Raw genomic sequence first — 6,000 nt, 5'->3', positions numbered from 1 at the left:
TTTTCAAGTCGATTTAATGAATGTGATTCTAGCAGGTACCATTCTCCTTTGCTCCAGTCTTCAGAAGAATATTTATAGTCAGACTTTCTGTTGTCCACAGGGGTCCTCTGGACTATGTGCCCAGCCTGGAATTTTTTTTTCAATAGACCATAGCCTAACAGAAATAAAGCAAGCTTACTTTACCCTATGTATTCTAAGAACTGCATGTTGTTCTAATTGATTCATTTTAATTGGTTTTCCAATTACTAAATCTCTAGATTCTTTTCTAAGTTTAGCTGGTCAAGGCCTGAATTAAAAGACGGAAGAAGGAAAAAAAAAAGCTACCTTAGGGCTGTTCAGTATATCAATATTGATTAAATTGTCTAACATATTAAAAGTAGCCAAGCCCAAAGGGGTATATCCAAAGGGCAAAGTAAACGAAGAAGAAAATGGCAAGACCAGAGGAAAGAAATTAAATTAAATAAGTGCTCACAGATCAAGGCTGCTAAGAGAAGTTGATAAAGCAAATGCTTACTAGAAGCTGGTAGCCTCATTGGATTTAAAACTAGAAACTTGTTGCTATGGGTTTTAGAACATAGTCTGAAGCAAAACAAAAGTAGTTGTGTGAATTAAAAAACAACCTCCCTAGGTTCTTTTTTCTACTAATAAATACGTCTCTACCATTCCACCCAGTCTTAGTCTCATAGCTGTCTGTTATGAACTGTGCAGCTTCATATGAAATTGAATGTCTTTATAGCGATCTGAGTTGCATACTTCCAAATAATTTGCATATGGTCTTGAGCATACATTTTTTGTTACATGGGCTGGAATAGGTCTGAATAAAATTTGGCTACTGTGAAGGAAGATGAAGCACTTCTGATACATGCATGGAGTAGCAAGGATAAGGGGATGTAGTAATGACACGTGCAGTGTCTGATAAAAGTGAGCTATGAATAGTAGAGTTGTCCTGAGTCAAGTATGGAAATTTCTCAAGTTTGACAGATGCTAAGATGTCTAAAAGATGGATAAGTGTCATCTGGGAAGAGGCACTGGAAGCAGTAACCTGGAAGTTCACTGAGATCATGTACCTGATTATATAAAGAAGAGAATATGGAGAAAATGGATGTCTATCCAAAAAGCAGGATAGTAAGAGAGTCAGAATATGCTGGAGAGAATGCAGAAGTAATGCCATTTGTCTCATCAGCTGTTTGCATCTGCCAGCTCATCCTGCCTCTCGGCTGCTGCTGCCTGTTCATTCCCTATTTATCATTAAACCCATCTCTCTGTTTGGGAGCCAGAGACAACAAGTGTGATGCCAATTCTTAGGAATATACCACGAATCTTGTGGCAATTGATGGTTTTTTTAGAAAGGTGCAGGATTGCTGGGACTAAGAACCGCAGCCCTCAGTATTTCCCAACACCTGGGACTGCTCAGGCAGCAAAGCACTTGGAGGGGAAGGGGCTGTGCGCATGGGGCAGGGTAGCCAGGATGAAGGACAGTGCATGAAGGGAGCACACATGGAGCAGGGGATCTCCGCAAGAACTTCCAGTGACACACACAGACAAGGGAGGACACAGCACCCCAGGAGGTCTCTTTGCTAGACTTGCTTGAGTGAGCCAGTAGCACAGGGGCTCAGTACCAAAACTTGGCTGCAGTGTGTGAACACAGAATCACAGAATCACAGAATCACAGAATGTTAGGGATTGGAAGGGACCTCGAAAGATCATCTAGTCCAATCCCCCTGCCGGGGCAGGATTGCCTAGACCATATCACACAGGAACGCGTCCAGGCGGGTTTTGAATGTCTCCAGAGAAGGAGACTCCACAACCTCTCTGGGCAGCCTGTTCCAGTGTTCAGTCACCCTTACAGTAAAGAAGTTTTTCCTCAAATTTAAGTGGAACCTCCTGTGCTTCCAGCTTGCACCCATTGCCCCTTGTCCTGTCAAGGGATGTCACTGAGAAGAGCCTGGCTCCATCCTCTTGACACTTGCCCTTTACATATTTATAAACATTAATGAGGTCACCCCTCAGTCTCCTCTTCTCTAAGCTAAAGAGACCCAGGGATCAGTTGCTGGGAAAAACACCAAAGGGATATCAGCTGCCACATGCTGCCAAAATTAGGAATCTTTGTTTCATTTCTTAAAAGTAGTGAGAAGTTAGGGATGGATGCTTCTACGCGTACAGTTTAGATGTTTCTCATCTGTGAAGCAGCAAAAATGAAACTTTGAGGCACAGTAAGAGCTGTTACCCCTTCCACCAACTCCTGATTCCTTTTTCTCTCACAAAGATGGATGCAAAAGCAGGGGCCACTTTTGAAACTATGCTACGTATTTTCTGATGCTCAACACTTAATTTACACTCATTTGTGACTGCCTAGACCCTCTCAGGATCAGTTGCTGGTCCTGTCCTGGTTTGGCCTAAACCAGACCGATTTTCCTTTCAGTGATTTTTGCTTTCAGCTAAGTCTCCTCTAAGTAACTGCACTTTCTGAAACTAACTGCATGTTTGCAGACAGTGTCTGCTTCCAGGACTGATAACGCTCGAAGTTTGTAGTTATCGCTGAGGCACTGGTAGGGATGTTGTGCAGAAAGGCTCTTGCTGTACTTGTTCTTGAGAGAAACCAAGGTCACTGCTGAATTCCTCACTGCTTACAAGTGAAGAGCCGAAGGGGGGTTGCAGCTGCAGTGGAGAGCAGACAGGGCAGGTGACCCAAAATTGACCAACGAGGGTATTCCATCCCACACACGTCATTCTCGGTATAAAGGGGGGGGATCACGAGGGTCTCGCTCTCTTTCTGCTATGGCCGGTGTCCAAGGAGGACTCCGTCTGTTTTCCTGCTGCCCCTGATCCCGATCTGTGCAGTCCCTGAATCCAGCTCTCAGACCGTCGCTAGGCCCAGCCTGGGCCTTCCCGGAGCCTGCCCTGCAGTGCCGGTGGTGACGTGGCTGACTTCAGGGGAGCTCAATCTTGGTTTTGTATATATATTTGTATATATTTGATTATTTCTATTATTATTATTATACTCTTTTTCATTATTATAGTTTATTAAAACTGTTTTAACTTTCCAACCCGGAAGTCTCTCTCCCTTTTCCCTTTCCCTTTCCCTTTGGGGGGAGGGGGAGGGGGATAAGAGAGGGCATCTGCCACAGGTTTAATAGCTGGCCCAGCTTTAAACCGTGACAGGTCCTTTCTGGGCTGATTTTTGGAAAATGTCTTTTGATAGACTAACCTTTACCTACCTGTTAGATTATGCTTTCTTAAAATAATAAATTCTAGATGCATACAATCAAATAATCAAATCTCTGCTTGATTTCTCCAGACTTTAGAGAACATGGCTGTGCATTTTTAATATGACCTTATTAATGGAAAAACTGATGGCTTTGTAGATTTTTTTTTAAACTTCTCAGCTGTGCCTCTTTATTCAAGCATTGTGCTTCTGAAGTGACACTTCAGCCAGATTTTGCTAAACAGGTCAATAACACCTTGAGGTTAATTGTTTTAAAGTGCTGGAACTGACAACCTTTAACCTCTCTTTCTCAAAACTGGTGATCTTACTGTTGCTAAGCCTATCTCTAACATGTTTAATATGTTTCTTTCTTTTGATAAATAGTTTCCCTGTAGAAAATGCATTGGAATTTGTCATCTGTGTTAGAACAGTACTGTTGTTTAGCCTGGAGAAAAGAAGGCTCAGGGGAGACCTTATCACTCTCTACAACTATCTGAAAGGAGGTTGTAGTGAGGCGGGTTTTAGTCTCTTCTCCCAAGTAACAAGTGATAGGACGAGAGGAAACGGCCTCAAGTCACACGAGGGGAGGTTTAGATTGGGTATCAGGAAAAATTTCTTCACCGAAAGGGTTATCAAACATTGGAACAGGCTGCCCAGGGAAGTGGTGGAGTCACCATCCCTGGAGGTATTTAAAAGATATGTAGATGTGGTGCTTAGGGACATGGTTTAGTGGTGGACTTGGCAGTGCTAGGTTAACCATTGGACTTGATGATCTTTCCAACCAAAATGATTCTATGATTCTATGAAATGATTACGTTTTTTTTCTGTTCTACCCCTATGCTCCAAGCAGGATCCACTTTTAGGCAAGGGAGCTTGCATGCAAAGATGAAAACTGGAGAACTGCATCAATGAAAATACCAAAGTCAGCTCTGCCGTCTATGATTTTATTCTCATAGTTCTAGCTCTGGTTACACAAAAATTAATCTGGAAAAAAGCCGCTGCACAGTTTGGCTGTGTGCCTCACACCTTTTCCATTCCTGTTACAGAATCACAGAACCGACTAGGTTAGAAGAGGTCTCTGGGATCATCGAGTCCAACCTTTGACCTAACACCACTGTGTCAACTAGACCATGGATCACTAAGTGCCACATCTAGTCTGTTCTTAAACACCTCCAGGGATGGTGACTCCACCACCTCCCTGGGTAGCCCATTCCAACACCTAATAACCCTTTCTGTGAAGAAATTTTTCCTAGTGTCTAACCTGAACCTCCCCTGGTGCAACTTGAGGCTACGTCCTCTAGTCCTGTTGCTAGCTGCCTGGGAGAAGAGGCCAACGTTCACCTCGTTATAACCTCCTTTCAGGTAGTTGTAACGAGCATAAGGTCTCCCCTCAGCCTCCTTTTCTTCAGGCTAAACACTCCCAGTTCCCTCAGCTGCTCCTCATAGGACATACCCTCTAGACCCTTCACCAGCTTCATTGCCCTTCTTTGGAGTCTCTCCAGCACCTCAATGTTTTTCTTGTATTGAGGGCCCATAACTGGACACAGTACTCGAGGTGTGGCCTCACCAGTGCCAAGTACAGAGGGACGATTACTTCCCTAGTCCTGCTGGCCACACTATTTCTGATACACGCCAGGATGCTGTTGGCCTTCTTGGCCACCTGGGCACACTGCTGGCTCAGTTTGCTCTTAAGAGAGCTTTTCTATTCCCCTTCATGTTTAGCAAGCAAAGTTCAGCAAAGGAACAAAATATTTGGTGGTCGACACTGAGCAAGCCAGCACGGGTGTCCAGAGGAAGGCTGCAGAGTGACTGGGAGGCTGCTGCCCTGGCTGCAGTGGTGGCAGCTCACCCGGCCCCCGGTCCCTGCTGTCACCCCTGGGAGCAGGAGCCTGTTCTGGCACATGGCTGACCAGCACAGCTAGTAGGGCACCGGTCTGGCCATAGATCCCAGATCTCTCCTGCTCAGCTGTGGCTGCAGAGGGAGTGCATGAAACCCCACGTCAGATGCTACAACTCTTTAAGCTTGAAAAATGCTGCGGGTGGAGCTGGTGAGATTGCTGCCTTTTAAACACGAGGTGCTCCTTCCAGCCAGGGAGTGGCTGGAAACACTGCCGCACCTCAGACTTATCTTCACTGGGAAAATTGTGAAACCTCTTTCCCCAGCTCCCTGCCATCCCCGAGCACGTTTCACAAACCCCATTCTGCAAGGGCTTCCCCCGCATCCGCAGGGGTCCCTTGCCTCTACCATAGGGACGTTACAGCCACCTCCAGCCTTCCTGCAGTCTCCCCATCATCATCACCCTTCGCCAGTGCTCCCCTCCAGACGCTCAGCATCCAGCTGTGCCATCGTACTGGTCCTTCTCCTGGAGCCAGGATCACGTCCTGCGAGGGAGTTTATAGGGGCTAGAGGAGGTTAAAGAGCACAGGAGCAGGCCCAGGGCGGTGTGTAAAACCACCTAACAGGGGGTAGCGTGGCAGGAAGAGGGAGGGAAACCTCAGGGGAGTCCTGGAGGTTTTGACATGGCAGAAATGCAGGAGCCTGCAGTGATCAGCCTTGTGGAAAGATAAAGTGGGAGGGTAACGCTGGGGGGAATGGCAGGACAGAGTTCAGTAATAATCAGATGCTAATTCAAAATGAGGCACTGCTAATATTTCCTGAGGGGATTTTCACTTCAGGCAAGTAGTTTGTCCAACATTTGCTTTGACAGAGCTGTAAGAAGGTCTGAGAATGAGCCTCGGGAACATTGTTCCCTTCAGCCCTTAGAAAGCCTGCTTAATATTCCAAAATGTCACCC

This window comes from Nyctibius grandis, chromosome 2 (assembly GCF_013368605.1).
Source record: "Nyctibius grandis isolate bNycGra1 chromosome 2, bNycGra1.pri, whole genome shotgun sequence".
NCBI lineage: Eukaryota > Metazoa > Chordata > Aves > Nyctibiiformes > Nyctibiidae > Nyctibius > Nyctibius grandis.
This window is presented reverse-complemented; position numbering follows the sequence as displayed.